The sequence below is a fragment of the Phascolarctos cinereus genome, unplaced genomic scaffold (assembly GCF_003287225.1).
Source record: "Phascolarctos cinereus isolate Bilbo 61053 unplaced genomic scaffold, phaCin_HiC Scaffold_3;HRSCAF=262, whole genome shotgun sequence".
Lineage (NCBI taxonomy): Eukaryota > Metazoa > Chordata > Mammalia > Diprotodontia > Phascolarctidae > Phascolarctos > Phascolarctos cinereus.
In genome coordinates, this window is record NW_027555736.1 from 126,136,607 (window position 1) to 126,153,129 (window position 16,523).

A 16,523-nucleotide genomic window follows, 5' to 3' on the forward strand; every position below is an offset into this window, starting at 1 on the left:
TTTCTTTGCATCTCAAAAAAAAAAAAGATGATAGAAGACTAAGCCATAGGTGATCTATCCATGGTACTGAAGGTCTTCTGGTTCTTTGGATCATTTTGTGCAGTACTTGAGCTGTTCTCTCTTGCTACACTACTGTCATACTTCCATTTTCAGTCATACACACCCGTGCTTTTATCTTTCACTGCTTCTCACATGCTAATTATCATTGGCAACATTCTACAGCTTGCCTACACATTCCATTCATCCTTCTACATTGTCTCTTGCAATTTTGGTTATTTTGAGGTTGTGGTGGTCCTTAAATTATATCCAGATAGAATCACTAAGAAAGTGCTTGTGGTAAAAAGATGGGCATTGGTGGTAATGGAAGCAAACAGCTTTCAACTTCTTAAATGCAATCCAGCCTAATCTTTTTCTATTCAATTCTAGATCTAGATTATTGTCCATTTGCAACACCCATCCAAGCGATATACAAACATACAGCAGTGGGTTAACTCAATGGACTTCCCATATAAATGAATGTCATAATTTGGACAATAAATATTTTCATCCACCTTTTTTTCACTAATATCCCTCAAAGAATCCTAATGGTTGTCTGAGGCTTGATGTGATCAACGTAATGTCATTTATAATTTAGAGAATTTGGAGAATTTCACCATCTTTAAGGAATCTCTTTGCTATCTGAAATCTGCTCAAGACATTCTCTTTTCACTTTTGGTGAAGATGTGTGTCCCTTTTGATGCGTTGCTTAATGTTGGCCCTCAGAAGATGATTTACGAAAGTTAATTGTTGCATCTACATTTAAAAGGGCATCATTTTAATTTATGCAAGGCAACACCATTTTTGAGGCTATGAACAGCATAAAAATACTTCTTGTAAAGAAATAGAGCAGAAGCAGTGGAATCTTGTATTCTCTGTACCTTTCATTCACTTGTCTGATTGTGATAATATGATCTAATGTAGAAAATTATCTGCTAAAGCCTACTGTTTCTCCTCTCCTGTATTCATGAGGGATGCCTTTAGTGCTATTCAACCAACTCCAGGGGCTTCTTATGGTTCTGAGGTTAAAAACTTATATTCCTCTATTTAACTTTGAAAATACGACTTAATGTAGCTCCAACCTATCTTTCCAGTCTCAAGCAACTTTATTCCTCCTCCTGCATTGTGTAGGACAACAAAACTCTTCCTCTATGCTCCTTATACATGGCACTGGAGTATATGGAGTATTCAGGGAGAATTAGCACCTTGGGGGTGAGGGCTTGTTGAGCCCTTTGCAGTGCTGCTCATCCACCTTTGCTGTTCACTTTCACCCAACTTGCACCTGTGGCTCCAAGAAGCTGTAGCATGTACAGTGGTCACACCCTGGTAAAACGGTTTTGGCAGACAGGCTAAACTAGGTTAAGGGTAGCTGACAGGCCTCAAACCCATAGGTTAGTTAGGGGGATGTCTGCCCCAAGCGTGGTGGAATGGGTGGATGAGAGCAACTTGTTCAAATGGCCATGAAGCAGATGCCGTTCAGCACTTAAAGCTTGGTAAGACATCAAAGACACCATGGTCATCCACTGCATCCTGGGCCACCACCAGTTGTCTTGACTTATGTTTTGCTGCTGGACTTTGATGACTCTGGAAGAGAAAGTGAGGCCGATGACTTTGCACAACTCTGTGTCATTTAAATCCAATTTGCATGCAGGTCAAGACATCACTTGTGATGCCTTAAGAAATGAAGGGTGAACAACAACACATGACATTCCAGCTCCTGTGTCCATGCCTTTGCATTGGCTGTTATGTCTGAAATACACACCCTCCTTACCTCTTCCTAATGAAGTCCCTTTCTTCCCATAGAATGCACCTCAAGCACCTTCTTGTAGATGAAGCCTTTTCTGATATCCCCAATGCCCTCACCCAACTGCTAATACCCTCCCTCCTAAACTACCTTGTATTTAACTACTACACGTATTTGTATTTATTAATGTTACATTTATGCTGTATATATTTCTGTATGTTTTTCTCTTCCTGATTGGAATGTAAGTTTATTGTGAACAGAGCTCATTTCATTCTTAGTACTTGTATCTCAGTGCCTAGAATAATGTCTGGCACATAGTAGACACATAAATACTTGTGGAATAACTTGATTCATTTATAGATTTTTATAAAGATAAGAATATAGACATATGCATCCTTGGTGCTATGGTCCTCTCGGTCTCTTTTTTAGGTAAACGGTCCATCTTTGCTTTTTTAAAATTTTTACTTTTGAAATCTTCGCTTCTTTGACATATCTTGAACGATCAAATAATGCCTTTAAAACTGTGTTGCCTCTAGCATGAATTTCTTCTGTATGTATTTTGTCACATATTCTCGACTTTGCTTTTTTTGTTGTTCAGTAGATTCCAAATGTTCTTTTTATCTTTGTTACTGATGAGAATAGATTGTTATATAAATATTGTAAGATCTGTTCTATTTCATATCTATTTGTTTTCCTTCCAGACAACAAGTGGTCTCATGATGACTGATTTATCTGGGTCTTATATAAAACATTGTGTAGGTCTATTTTTCTCTCAATTTCTTTTGTGATATTGTGAAGTAATTCCATTTGTGATCTTCTTTCAGCCTCTTCTGTAATGTTTTTTTTTTTTTTTGCCAAGTCTGTGGCTCTACAGCCTGAATTCCATGTCTCTGTTTGGCAATGTGGATAACTCTGCTGGCTAAGGCAACTTTTTTTAGGTAATTGGGATTAAGTAACTTGCCCAGGATCACACAACTAGTAAGTGTCAAGTGTCTGGTCTGAGGCTGAATTTGAACTCAGGTCCTCCTGACTGCAGAGCTGGTGCTCTATCCACTGGGCCACCTAACTGCCCTGAGGCTGAGGCAATTTCAATGGTCCTTAATACTCCTTGTGGTGATTATTTAGCATAGGTATGACTTCTAAGATGTGATTATATTAAAAGGCTAAGTCTTTGCTTTAAACCATTTTCTGCCTTTTTAGATTCATTAGCTTATTTAAATCAATTAGTTTGGAGCTACTACAATGCAATATTTACCAATTGATTTTTTCTTCTAATTTTTTTTTAATCTTTGCTCTAGCCAGACTGTTATCTGGCTTAACACAGAGTTGATTCTGAAATTACTTTCTTGAAAAAAGTATTCACGATATATAGATATTATATATATTATATATATATACATATTATATATATGAATATAATATGAAATTTTAGACCTCTTTAATTTTTTCTGTCAAATCATATTTTCTACCCTCCTATATGTCTACTTTTACAGTGAAGTCACTGAATATCATGGTATACATGTTGCTTTGGTTTGGAAGACTTCATCAAATTGTTTATAGATTCACCTCCCCACCCTTACTTTTGAATACTCTGCACACAAACCGTAATGTCTTCTTAGTGATCTCTGCAAAGCAAGATGATCCCAATAGAATATAATCTTCTTGAGGGTAGAAATGGTTTAATTTTTGTATTTTTGATTACCATCACCTAGCACAGTGCCTGACCAGTGATATGCACTTTAAGCATTTTTTTGTTGGCTCTGGGTACATGACAAAACCAAACTCTACAGCTTCCTTATTCGACTCTTTGAGAAGAGCTTGAAAGGAATCATTCCCCCTTAGGTGCAATTTCTTCGTTCACTTTGGCTTTATTTATGGTAAAGATATCATCAACACAGTTGTGGCTCAGGCACTCAAGCAGTACATCATCTTCTCAGTAATTGGACTAAAGTCAAGCATGAAAAGGTACCAAAAATTAAATCAATGTTTATGGAAGGTCTAAGGACAGTGATTCTTTGAACTTTCTGCCAGCTTTTTTTCACCCACTCTGCTACTGTGACTTCAGAAATGTAAGGATGTTGCTGAGGACTGAGAGCTAGTTTGACTTTTTATTATGCATTGTTATATATTCTAATATTTTATCCTTTTATATTAAAGTTATTTTTATTAAAGTCATATTAAAATACTTTTTTCTTTACCATAAGCTCCATGAAGTTAAGGATCATACCTTATGTAAACATCACATCTCTTCCAGCACCTTAATACAGAGCCCTTCATGCAGTGAGAAAAATCATAAATATTTGCTTTACTGAATCAAATTACTAACTTGGAAAGACTCTCATTCAGTTGATGAGTCACAAGACACCTGTATTCTTGGTATACTCTGATAGAGCACCATCCTCTGGGTTCTGAGATTCCTTGGAATCTTGTTCATTTCCTCTTTGATTTCAGATCTCAGAGGGCCTTGGGAATCGTAGGTAGTATTGCCATGCTTTGCCCCATATGGCTATAAGGCCTTAGTGATATGTGATTTAAGAAAGGTACTGAGGAAGATAACTCTTTTACACCAAAAATTGTTTGTATAGTTTGCAATGGTTGATTGAAGTATTAATTCCTATTGAAGGAAAAGTTGTATAGGACTTTATTTATTTTGCTACCCAATTCTATTTTCTGTTCCAAAAGTTTTTCTTTTAATAGAAAACAAATGTTTGGAGGAAAGAGTACAGTTCTAGGTTTTAAAACCTCATGTGTTACTTTCCTGGATTTGCCTCTGAGTTTCTGAATGAAGGCAATCACCTCTCAGTTTCTCCATCTTGTAAAGGCTAATATCTAGAAGAATGTTTTAAGGGACTTATGGAAATGAACTAATGTCTTCTAGTAGAAGAGGGTTTATTTTGGTATAGTTTTACAATAGAGTCAGTGTTACACAGGGCATGGAGTGTGGGGCTTGAAGTCAGAAAGACCTGGTTCAAGACCTGTCTCTGGCATTTATTATTATTATCTGTCAACCTGAGCAAGTCATTTAACCTCTATGGACGTTGGGAAAATCTCCAGGAGTTTTCTTTTTTTTAAGTCATCGATGGGTTGTGATCTACCTTGGTTGAGGGAGTTCCCACAACCAAAGTTCTCTACTAGATCAGAGATCCTCCACAGATTTGTGTAAGGTTTCACAAGTCCCTCTATTTTTCCCCTGTTGATAATTTGAAATTACATATAGCACTTCCAGTCTTTCTCCATGGCCACTATGTTTTCTAAGTCTTGAGTAACCATGGAACAGATTGGATCAGTAAGTACCAGGGCTGGCATTCAAAAATACAATGCAGGAATAAGACTTAGGAAGGAGCAGAAGCTGAATCTTAGCAATGGTTAGCTTGGAGGGTTCAAACCAAACACAGTTGATTGGAGTCAGGATAGGGAAGCTGAGAAAGACATGTCAAAAGTTAAAATAGGAAGGTAACATCCATGAAGTAGCATAATTAGGATATCACAGCAAATCCTAGGACTATCTCCTGCTTAGTTTTGTGGTTAGATAAAGCCTACCATATATGGCTTGTTCTTCAAAATGAGGTAAGTCTTTTAAGGTGTTTGTAACAGAATTATGAGGGCTCACCAGAGGACCCAAACCTCTGTGGCTAATGGTCAGCATCCTCAATGCAGGGACAATCAGCCAGATGATTTGTTTCTTATGTTGTGCACTGATGTATCTTGTCTCAAAGTTTCTTTCCCTCCTGACCTTGTCTCTGTCTCCCTGACTTCCAAGTATTCTCCAATCCCTATAAATGAAAGTACTCTAAGGTTCTTGAAACTGCTGTTGCTGTTTTTGTGAGTCCCATCACTGTCAACATCAACATACCTTTATTGTGCGCCTATTGAGGTATGAAGAAAGGACTCTCTGGGGGTGTTGATCAACCTGTGGATTATTTTACTTAACTAATATGCCATGTTTCAACGTTCAGCTTTTGGTCTTGCTGTAGTTTTCATGATGGGGTATTCTTGTTAGTTTCCCTAATTAATTGGTTTAATGTGCTTTTGCTTTGCTAACGTCCTGGCTGCTTACACTGATAACTGGACATGTGGTGAGCTCTCAATAGAATCTGCTGTCATTAGTCTCAATATTCTGGGACTGTTGCCAATTCATGATGGCTATAATGCCATTTGAATCTGACAGTGAAATATTTTAAAGTGAAATATACTAATCTCTCTTGGGAAAAAAGTCTGCTTATTTTATTGGCTCCAAATGGGTAATAACTTAGACAGCAACATTGTTAAAGTACAGTGGTTCTCTTTATAATTCTTTGGTTGGGCAATAGGACAAACATGTAGGTTATTGGATGACTGTGTTATGCCAGGTCTTTATTATATATTATTGTGTCTTAAGGGGTACAAGATGAGCACAAAACATGCTGTATACCATTTCTGAATCTTTTCCAAAGTGAGGATATAGCTTAAATAGAATTAAGTCTAACTTTTTATCTTCTTTGAGAAAGGTATTGGGTGGAACATTTTTGTGACTTTCTGAAGTTTTAGGATTCCCTTTTTAGAGAAAGATAAAATGAATCTAAATTAGTCAGAACCATGGTCAAAATCATAATTTGTTTAGAGAAGCTCTGAGGGAGTTGAAGAGGTATCATGGGTAAGAGGGATTAGACTTATTTTGATTGGCCTCAGACAGAACAATTAGAAGTAGGTGAGATTTGCCGGGAGCTAAAAACTCATTGACAATTAGACCTACTCAGAAGTGGAAGAGGCTGCCTAGGGAGATAGTGGATTCTGCCTCAGTGGATATCTTCAAGCAAAGACTGGACAATAATGTGTCAAGTGGATTTTAGAGGAAGTATTTCTTACAGCGCAGGGTGGAAGAGGTGGACTGAGTTCTCTCCCAACTCTGACTTTTTATTTTTCTGTTTCTGATGCAGTAGTGAAAGAAGTCCTAGAGTTCTGACTGACCCTGAGTTCCAGATGAAGTATTGAAATTGAGACAATTAAAATGAAGTCTGCTCAAGCTGACACCTGCAGGCCTGTCTTAGCGGAAATTTCTACATTCAAGTGGGAAATTAGAGTCGATGACTTGAAAAGGCCCTTTAAATTCTGTGATGCTATGCAAATCTGGTTTTAATTTTTCACATTTATCCTTTACTTTCCCTCTAGTGAAATTAAATTTAATTGAACAAACATTAGTTTACTAGATTCTATATGCAAGGCACTGATATCCCTAAGCATATTTCTTTCTTTCTATCTATCTGTCTGTCTGTCTATCTATCTATCTATCTATCTATCTATCTATCTATCTATCTATCTATCTGTATGTCTATCTGTATGTCTATCACATATCAATGGTACAAAAGTTCCTGCTCTTATAGGATCTTATATTCTACTGGAAATTATTTGGATGTCATGGTATGTAGGAATGACATGCCTTCATATTTCCCCACATTTTTAAACTTTAAGGACCTGGAAAACATCTCAAACATTAGAATAAGCCCAAATGCATATTCTTTAGACACCCCCCCAACTCAGAAACCTTTCATTTTCTTTTCTAATTTTTGTTCTTAATTGTAAGCCTCTTCTTTTGTTCCTACTATTTGTAGTAATTGAGCATATTAGCATTTTGTAATTAGCTATTATAAGCCAGCATCTTTAGCACCATGTTTAGATTAGGAGGGAGTTTCCCTTTAATTAGGGTGCTAGTTAGCCCTTGGCATTCCCTCCAAATTCTCCTATTTCCCTTGGTGGGGGTTGGGAGGAAGGAGTGAGGGAAGGAAGGAGTTTGCTTCAAATTGCCAACAGAGGCTCTATTCTTCTAACAATAGCACCTTGCATCCTGCTTTAAGAATTCTCTTTTGCAGCTGCAAACAGGATTTAAAAGCTTTGAGGATTTCTATTGCAGTTAATAACTCCCAGATCCTTCTAAATCCATTTTCTGCTCAAATCTGGACAGTATTATTAAGGTCAGTACAATCCCTGTCAGAAAGGGGTAAGTAAGGGGTATTTCATATGAAGCTTTGTCTATCTGTGTCTCCCCCCATCCCCTGCCTAAAAAAACCCCCAAAATACTAAAGGGACTTCTATGAATCATTTTAAAAATCCTTTATATCCTAGATTTGAAAAACACCCACGTTACCTGATATCAAAGCAGAAAAACAATTGTATCCCCCTAAAAACATCTCAATTAAAGACCTCTAAATGAAAATGTTTATCATATAGTGTCATATAAATGGATGGATCAATGGTAGGGAAATGGGATTTGTGTTTCTAAGTCATTATTACCCAAAGCTAAGTTTCAGTGAAGACAACAATTATTCAAAATTTAGTCTTCCCCCAACTTCTGACTCTTGACTCTTTTCCTCCTTTAAAAACAAAAACTCATGGGAAGTTTATGGGAGTTTTGGAGCATGGGAAAGGTACCTGACCTTACAGAGACTAGGAAAAAATGAGCCTCCTCTTTCAAGCCTAGGTCTTGGGCTTAGGTCTAAACCTTGGAGGGTCAACATAACAATGAATAGGAACCCAATTTTCTGGATACATTTGGATTTCCCTCTAGCTTCCCCTATCTTTCCATAATGGGTATATCTGCTAGAAGTTGAAGTAATGAGTACTTCAGGAGAAACTATCCATGAGGAGAAGGGAATAAGCTTTTATATAGAGCTTACTATATGCCAGACACTGTGCTTTTCATTTTATCATAATAATAACTCTATGAGCTGGGTGCTCTTATTATCTCAATTTGACAGTTGGGGAAACTGAGGCAAAGAGACTAAATGACTTACCCTGGATTAGTCATATCTCAGGACAGACTTGAACTTAGAGCTCCCTAACTCCAGGCCCAGTGTTACATCCACTGTGCTACTTATCTGGCTCCTATCTGCCTCCTATTCAGGGCAGGAGTCCTTACCTGGGTTCCATGGATCCATAAAGGTTTGTTGATTGATTTCAGAGGGTCTGTGAATTTGAATGGGGAAAAATTATATCTTATTAATGTCCCATTAAAATTTAGCATTTTCTTCAATTATTTAAAGACATTATTCTGAGAAGGGGTCCATGAGTTATACCAGACTGCCAGAGGGGTCATGACACAAAACAAATTAAGAACTCTTGATCTAGGGCCATTTAAATCCAGTAAATCTGGTGAACAGTGCAGGTAGCCCTGAGCTCCCTCAGCCTAAAATGCATGAGAAACCCATCCAGTAGTTTCTTCGAACAACTATTTCCATGGACCTCTTCTGCCTGCTAAGATTCTAAGGTGGGGGTGGGGGTGGGGCGGTGGGGAACCTGCAGCCTTGAGGCCACATGTGGCCTTGTAGGTCCTTGGGTCCTTTTTTACTGAGTCCAAGTTTTATAGAACAAATTCTTTTATTAAGGAGATTTGTTCTGTGAAGTTTGGATTCAGTCAAAGGGCTACACTTGAGGACCTCGAGGGGCACATGTGGGCTTGAGGCTGTATGTTCCTTAGCCGTCAGGCTTTGGGAAGCTCTATTTCATTGTCCCTTCAACCCTAGGTGCTGTAGACTTACTGAGAACTCCTGTGGACCATGAACTTGACTTTTTACCCATCCATTAATCTTATAAGTGCCTGCCATATAGGAGGTACTACTACCATGCCACCTACTTCCTGGTGATTGACTCAACATGTATGACCAACCTATTGGTTCATCCACAATGCTTACATTCTAATGGCTTAGACCAGTAGTCTTGAGATTGAGATCTCAGTTGGCATCTTAGGCTCAACAGGTTTGGTCTGCTCACATACCAGAGAAGTATAAAAATGACAGGAAGTGTTAGAAGTTATCCCTTTCTAGCAATGCTAGCTGGTTACATAGAGGCAATTAGGTGGCATAGTGGATAAAGTGCCAGGCTTGGAGTCAGGAGGACCTGAGTTCAATTTAACTTCAGATATTTTCTAGCTGGGTAACTGTGGGCAAGTCACAAAACTGGTATTTGCCTCAGTTTTATCATCTGTAAAATGGGGATAATAATAGCATCTACTCTCCAGGTTTTTGTGAGAGTCAAATGAGATAATAATTGCAAAGTGATTAGCTGTGGTTGTGTTTCAAAGAGGACCAATGACATCACAGTTGATGTCTTGACTTGTGTGTGAATTGGATTTAAATGAGGCAAAGTCATGCAAAGTGATCAGTCTGATTTTCTCTTCCAGAGTCACTGAAGTCCAGTGATAATACAAAAGTCAAGACAACTGGTGATGGCCTGAGATGCAGTGGATGACCTTGATGTCTTTGATGTCTGAGCAAGCTCTTAGCACAGTGCCTGGCTCACAGTAAGTGCTATATAAATGTTACTTGGTTGTTATCATTGTTATTATTATAATTATGTAGCAGCTAGGTGACACAGTAGATAGAGCACTGGGCCTTGACTCAGGAGTACCTGAGTTCAAATCTTGTCTTAGACATTTAACTAGCTGTGTGACCCAAGGCAAGTCACTTAACCCTGTTTGCCTCAGTTTCCTCATCTGTAAAATGAGCTGGAGAAGGAGATGACAAACCACTTTGCCAAGAAAACCCCAAACTAGGTCATGAAAGTCAGACAAGACTGAAAATGACTAAAACAACAGAACAACAATTATTAATTAATTCTCACAAATAGTATTAACTAGATCTCTTGTCAAGAAAATTGAATTTAAAATGTAATAGTTCTTTCCATTGAATTTTTCTTCAGTCTAAATTAGAAACGTGGTAACATTATAGTTTTGTATTTCTAATCCTGATCTTGGTTTGGCTAATGATGCAAGAAATTAAAAACTAAAAATTGAACTATGGGAAAACCAGCTAGTTAAATGTGTGGTTTCATGAGAGACTAATATATAAAAAATGGCAATCATTCACTGAAATACATTAGTATTAGAATTTGGTCAATTTTAGCCAAATAATTTAAATTGGATCTAATCTTGGATAAAAATCTAGTAAAGCATTTTTATTTTCTAATTAAGTTTTGTAAGATAACAAAGAGTCATAATAGAGAAAGTGTGTGGTCCTTCAAGGCATTCTAATATGAGAATGGACTATGAGAAGAAGAAAAATGGAAAAGATTTATAAGAACCATTTGAAAAAAGCAAACAAACCTGTTTTCTCCATCAAGTACAATGGAAACATCATGATCCCAGATGAATTTATAAAGGAAGTAGACATGGTGCTATAGAGAACAAAGATGGAAAAAAAAAGAGCTGGAGTGGATCAAGTATGTATAGGGCAGATCAATAGTGGAGGCTATATAATTATGAGAGCATCAAGGGACCTATATACAAGATATCTGAAAGAGGGTAAGATAATGAAAAGGCAGAAAAAATTCCAGGCATTATTAATACTGAAAAAAGGCAACAGTGAGCACATCAATAACTCCAAACTTCAGTTCCTACTTTCTCATGTCCGCAAAATCTTTGAAAGTTCTCTCTACACACAACAAGTGTATCCTTGTTGAGGGTATTATTAAACAAGAATCATACTTTCAGAAGCAATGTTTAACAGTTAATTATTTCTTTTGCAATTAATTGAACTATGTTTATTATTTGTTGTTTATATGTTTATTGTTTGAAAAGTGTTTATTGATTATGAAAAAAATAGTTTGGGGGAACAAGATACCCTATTATAGACTATCTTTCAAAAAGATGTCTACTACCCATACATCAAAATCATTCAAGATTCCTTGGGAGATAGAACAACAGAAATTATTCAATGACCCTTTGATAAGAAACATCAGGAAAGAAGTAAAAGAGAATGACTTGCATTATGGTGGAGGAAATTCAGTAGGCTGAAAGGTGACTCCCCATGGCTAGTGAGATCTTCTAGATGACTCTATTTGTGGATGACATTTTGCTGATTGCATCAAGCCCCAGAACATTGCAGAGCCTCTTGGAAGGGATCTGTTATCACTCAGACTAGTTTGGCCTGTCTATCAATGATGAGAAGACCAAGTAGATTAAGAATGTGTATTGTGACAAATTGTAGAATTTATCCAGAAATTTCAGGGCTTTTTTTTTTTGCTGACCTCTAGCTTCCCAAGAAAGCAAAGACCCATCTTTTCAATGCAGTACAAACATTTAACCAGTGTTGCTGTATGGCAGCAAGACATGGAATAGGACTGCATTTGAAGAACTAGAAATGAATATCACGTCACAATAGAGAGGCACATGGTGGGTATGAGTAGGCTTCAACATACAATCAACAAGGAACTCCAAAGAAGAATAGGAGTTAAAGATATCATTAAAGGATTGTATGACAGGAAGAAAAGAGATGGTCATCTGGCAAGAACAAAGAATGGCAAGTTCCTCATCCCTTGCACTTGAAATTCTCTCTCTTTCCTCATCTGCTTTTTGGATACTTTGACTTCCTTCAAATTGCGGATAACATCCCGCTTTCTATAAGAATCCTTCCTTATCCTCCTCAATGCTAGTGCCTTTCTTCTCTTGATTATCCCCAATTTATCTTTTATATATCTTGTTTGTAGATAGTTGTTTGAATGTTGTAAGAAGTCATTAGACTGTGAGCTCCTTGAGAGCAGGTGCTGTCTTTTGCCTTTCTTTGAACCCCCAGCACTTAGCATGGTGCCTGGAGTATAGCAGGCACTTAATAAATACATGTTGACTTGATAGATGGAAAGTCAAATTCATCATTGGTAACCCTGTGATGTTGGAAGAACATGAGGAACTCCTAAAGCATTTTAGGTAGACCTCTTGTGGTGAATTCTTAGGAGGACATTGGAGGAGCTGAATAGGAGTTGAAATACGTGAATGAGTTTAATATGCATAATTGAAGGAAACTCCTGATTTGATGACAGTACAGAGTGATTTAAGGGAAGCCAATAGTTACAGTAAAATGATGACCTTGAAATTGTACCCCTAAAGTTTTACATCACAAACATTATGTTTGGCCAATGTAAATTTGCATGTAGCCAGAGTCTTTACTAGATTTTTTTTTTCATCTGGGACAAAAATAATTGAGAGAGATTTGTGACAAGGAAAGGAAGACTTCAGGTAAAGACAATGAAACCCTGGGAGTGGTACTCTGATTGTGGTTGGGGGTAGGGGTAGGTTTGTTCTGTGTGGAATGGGCTAGAGGAAAATACTAAGGTAAGTATAGGAATGGAGTTTACCTTGAAAAGAAGTGCCCAATTTCCTCTGAGTCTGAGCTCACCTTCTACATGAGACCTTTCCTGATTCCCACCCCATTTAACTATTAGTCTCCCCTCCCCTGACAAATGACTTTGTATATATTTAATATGTGCTTACATGTGCACATATGGTCTCCTCAGATTGAATGTATACTAATTGAGGGTAGGGATTGTTTTATTTTTGTCTTTATATTCCTACTGTATAATTTGGTGTCTGATACATTGTAGATGATTAATAAATACTTGCCAATTGATTGAAGTTTCCTCTTCTGGGATGCAAGAGCTCTGGGAAAAAGCCCCATTTGCCTTGTACCGGTTATAGTTCTTTCATTTTAGCAGAATTTTCGTTCTCCACAATATCATGATCTCTTTTTGCTTATTATTTCTTACTTAAATATATTTATTGTTTCCCATAAATAGATTTTTAGTAATAATATAAAAGCATTGGTTCCCCCCCATTATTGGACCCACATATATTGTAATAAAGGGCAGCCAATAGGCCTAAAAAGAGAGACCACCCATTATTCTATAAATAGTGTTGTGATCAGTGAGCATAAACACAATGCAATATCTAAGTCAACCAAAATAGTTGGCTAGAATCTACAGAATACCTAGGACAAAAGTAGATAAACCAAGATGAGAGTCAAGCAGGTAGACTTGTGGAGGAAATAGCATCTGGCATCAGCAAATGTCTCTCAAGCAATATTTATTTAAGACATGTGTGTGTGTATGTATGTGTGCACACACATGTGCATGTGTGTGTGTGTGTGTGTGTGTTTGTGTGAGTGATACATGCTGGACATGTTCCCTCATTGCTCAACTGCACTGGTGTGGACATGGGCCCAATACATAAGAGAACAGAAGACAAAGATAATGTATATTGAATTTCTTTTAGGTAGTCTCATTGATTTCTTCAATTTCATCCTAAATTATTTTAGTCCCAGGTCATGAGGGCCAGGGCTTAGCTTCATAACTGTAACATTGTGGTTAATCAAAGGACATAGCTTTTGTGATCAGTTCTCCTACTAACTTTATGTGAAAGTATAAGGAGTTATTTAACTTTTTTTGAATCTCAATGATCCATCAGAGATTTCATATGATTGGGATGACTTTTGAGGCAATGGTTAGTAAGTCCTTTGTAATTAACTTGCAGAGTTCAGCAATAGGCTAATTTAATTAGCCTATTGAGTTGTTTGGAAGAAAGGTCTACATTGCATAAATCTATAAAATTGTTTTGCAATGAATTTTACCCATGCTGATAGACCAATAATCCAGGTTTTTGATAACCCATTCTGCACATTTTCAGACATGCAAGACTCTAGCAACACATATGTCATCCCTTCCAGTAAAAGAAAAGTGGTACAAAGAATTTTGTTTGATTTGTAATGAGTGGACAGGGATAAGCTGACCTTGCAAGAAAACCTCAACTGCTTTCCTAAATGATTACCTAGCATGACTTGAGAACTTTAGCTTCCTAGGCTCATTGTCAGTGGATGCCTTTTTTACATCCCATTTGTATAGTATAAAACACACAACTAAGGACATGGTTTTGTCCCATAATAAACCTGGAGACAATCTATCTCCTTCATTTACAAGGGTTTAGGTTGCTTTGTGCTAAGATGAATGTATGTGACTTGGCTTGATGAGAGTACTTTCTTGACAACAGCTGACTAAAGAAACTCTCTCCCAGTTCAAACACTAATGTTCATCTACCTTCACACCCTCCAAATCACCTCCTTCTGTTACATTTCCCATAAATCAATTTAAGTAAAATGTCCTTTATGTCTTCATTGAGCAGTCCTTTCCATCTAAAGAAAATAAAACGACAACCATTTATTCTTAGAGCAAAACAAATGGAACTTAGGTTTTAAAGAAAAAAAGTAATTTAGTTTGGGGTTCAGTGAGAACTGTACTAATCTTTCTTTACTTGGGGATGAAACTTGGAGAGTTACTCATATAAATTGCTACAATACTCTGATTTTTAAAAATGCAGCTAATTTTTCAAAGAGCCCATGGAGAATGACTTTGGGCTGAGTTCAATTTCTGCTTCTGACACTAGTTGTGTGACCTTGGACAAGTCACCTTGCCTATCACTGCCCCAGATTTTAAGGCTATAAGTTGCAGAGGAGTTGCCGTTTAGCATTAGTAGGTGTTCCCATGCCAGAAGCTCTCTATACTTGACATAAAATGAAGTTTGGGAGAAAAAGTAGAAAAAAAATGGAAATTTAATTCAAAATTTCTGGTGACATTTTATATTTCATATAAAACTCCCTTTGGTTTGTGTACTCTAGTTTTAGGTATCTGTAGGCTCTGGTGGGTATGATGGCTTCCCTTGCTGATCACAACACTGTTTACAGAATCATGGGTGTTCTCTTTTAGTCTGTCAGTTGCCCTTTATTATAATGTAAGTGTGCTCCATAGAGGGTGGGAACCCAACACTTATGTTAATTGACCACTAATCATTATTAAAAACCAGTTAATCTTCAGAATGCCATGATTTTTATATTGGCTTTTGGCAAATTGGAAAGACTGGCTCACTAATCACATTTCCTTGCTTAATTAAAGCTATATCTTATTTCAGCCTGCAATCATTAAAGGACTGTACATTTCTCATAAGCAGTTTTGATCTGCCCTTTCTTCCTATTCAGTTTTGGGTCTAACTCATTGTGCATCTGAATTGTATGCTTAGGGTGTATACACACACATGCATATACATCCTAAGCATATATTTCACACACAAATATGTGTGTAGTATATATGTATACACAACATACATATATACATGTATGTATACACACACACCCATAGACATATATGCATATGCACACATGTATGTGTGTGTGTGTACAGTGGGTTGTGTATATACAGTAACTGAGTGGGCTGCTCATATAACTATATGCTACCAATTCTTTGCCTAATCTAAATACGTGCATACAAAGACATAGAGAGAACACTAATTTGAAAGAAATTTGAATCACTGTTTTCAACTCTCTAGTGTTGATGTGATGGAACACTTTTGATTGGTTATCATTTATGAGGAAATTTGTCATAGAATGTTAGTGGAATCATAGAACTTTAAAGCTTAAAGGAAGTAGATAAATGAATGAAAAGATATTTATTAAGTAGTTACTATGAGCAAAGAATTCTGGTACTCACTGTGAATACAAATACAAAAGGAAGATAGTCTTTGCTCTCAAGGAACTCACATTCTAATAACAAGAAGAACTTAATGGAGATCACTCACTACAGTCTACTTATATTGCTTACTAGGAAATAGAGGCCTAGTTTAGTTAACTGCCATAATCACATAGCGATGTCTACTTTTCTGGTAGAGTTGTGGAGTTTTCCAACTATCTTAATAGAAAGAGCATTGGATTGGGTATAAAGAGACCTGAACTTTAGTCCTAGTTTAACAATTGTTAACTATGTGATCATGGCATTTAATTAGCCTAGTCCACTTTTTTTTCTCTTCTAATTCCTTAATACTGTTGAATTTTAGAGAGTAAAGTGCATCCTCTTTTGGCAGAAAGCACCTATCTACTGGGTGCCCAAGTTGGAACCAGTTGGAACACTTGGTGTTTGAAATGTTTGTTTTCCATTTCAGCAATGTGGTAGATTAACTTGG

General features: G+C 37.0%; 1 long non-coding RNA gene across 1 annotated transcript; it reads left to right on the top strand.

Annotated features, from left to right (window-relative positions):
* The first annotated feature begins 9,406 nt into the window (after positions 1-9,406).
* LOC144456185 (uncharacterized) lies at positions 9,407-12,377 on the top strand. The gene is made up of 2 exons (XR_013485093.1): positions 9,407-10,052; positions 11,783-12,377. It is a non-coding gene; the product is annotated as an uncharacterized LOC144456185 (long non-coding RNA).
* The last annotated feature ends 4,146 nt before the right edge of the window (positions 12,378-16,523 follow it).